The 1,686-nt window shown below is 40.9% G+C and overlaps 1 non-coding gene across 1 annotated transcript; it reads left to right on the top strand.

Moving 5' to 3' along the window:
• The first annotated feature begins 1,379 nt into the window (after positions 1-1,379).
• On the top strand, positions 1,380-1,485 carry LOC131254452 (small nucleolar RNA R71). Its single transcript, XR_009175564.1, has one exon. It is a non-coding gene; the product is annotated as a small nucleolar RNA R71 (small nucleolar RNA).
• The last annotated feature ends 201 nt before the right edge of the window (positions 1,486-1,686 follow it).

The following is a 1,686-nucleotide window of genomic DNA, read 5'->3' as shown; positions in this document are numbered from 1 at the left end:
AATCTACAGGGTAGTAAAATCTATCAACTTGGACCAACACATCCTCAATTATCCCTCTTGGTACACGAACAGAGCGATCAGCAAGTTGTAGTGTGGTTAGGGTGGGTTTTAATTCACCCAAACCTAACTGTTTGTATACCGAGTAGGGAATCAGATTGACGCTCGCTCCTAAGTCAAGAAGTGCGTGATCAATTCGATGGTTCCCGATTACACATGATATGGTTGGGCTACCGGGATCTTTGAATTTCTGTGGCACGTCTTGCTTTAGGATAACACTCACTTTCTCAGTCAAGAAAATTTTCTTTTGAATACTTTGCCGTCTTTTGGTCGTGCATAAGTCTTTCAGAAATTTGGCATATGAAGGAATCTGTTTCACGACATCAAGTAGAGGAATGTTGACTTTCACTTGTTTCAACACCTCTAGGATATCCTGAGAGTTAGAGAGAGGTTTTGGTGAAACCAACCGTTGGGGGAACGGAGCAACTGGCTTCTCTAGAAGTTCCGGTTCTAATTTTTGTGGGGCATCACTGGATCCATCATTGTTGTCCTCTTCTGGTTCTTGAGGCTTTTCGGGCATAACTGGAAGAGTTTTATCAATGATCTTTCCACTCCTAAGAGTGGTGATGGATTTAGCGTGCCCCATCTGATTTGAAGAGCTGGGATCATTAATCTCATACTGCGGTTTAGGATTGGGGAGAGGTTGTGCAGGAAGCATCCCCTTTTCTATAACCGTCATACGAGAATCTATCTTTTGCATAAAATCTGTAATTCCCCGCATTGCCTGAGCCAGCTCTTGTATGGAATTTTGAACCGGTTCCTCTTGAGGTTTCACTTGATTTGGATTTTGATTGAAGAAACCTGGAGGAGTAGCCGTTTGTCCATTCCTCCAACTAAAGTTTGGATGATTTTTCCAACCAGGATTGTATGTATTGGAGTTAGGTCCAGTAAAAGGTCTTTGATAGTTGTTTACGGCATTAGCTTGTTCATTCAACACTCCTCGAAAGGCGGGTATTGTAGGACAATTTTCAATTGTATGAATGTTGCAATCACAGATGCCGCAAACAATTTCATTAACCTTATCCTTCTTTCCTTCCATGGCCTCAACTTTCCTTATGAGCGTAGTCACTTTACACTTGAGATCATCCTCTTCTTTCAAGAGATATAATCCACCTTTCTCCTTTAATTGAGTTGGCCTAGACGTGGTGTTCGACTTTGGGTAATAGTCCCATGATTGTGTTTTTTCAGCAAGACTATCGAGGTAATCCCATACCTCGTCAACATCTTTATTAATGAACTCTCCATTACACATTGTCTCGACCATTTGGCGCATGGAAGATGTCAGTCCATCATAGAAAAAATTTGTAATGCGCCACGTTTCAAATCCATGTTGTGGGCATGAACTGACCAAATCTTTGAACCTTTCCCAACATTGGAAGAATGTTTCATCTTCCTTTTGGGCAAAGTTCATGATTGCTTTCTGAGGGTAATCATTTTATGATGTGGGAAGAATTTTTTTATGAATTCCCTCTGCATGTCGTTCCATGTGCCAATGGATCTAGGACGCAGTGAATGTAACCACGTCTTAGCTTTCTCTTTTAAGGAAAAAGGAAAGAGTTTCAGCCTAATTGTATCCTCAGATACATTAGGAAAACATAATGTAGCTATAATCTCATCGAACTCTTTCAA

The sequence above is a fragment of the Magnolia sinica genome, chromosome 8, assembly GCF_029962835.1.
Source record: "Magnolia sinica isolate HGM2019 chromosome 8, MsV1, whole genome shotgun sequence".
Lineage (NCBI taxonomy): Eukaryota > Viridiplantae > Streptophyta > Magnoliopsida > Magnoliales > Magnoliaceae > Magnolia > Magnolia sinica.
This window is presented reverse-complemented; position numbering and strand designations above follow the sequence as displayed.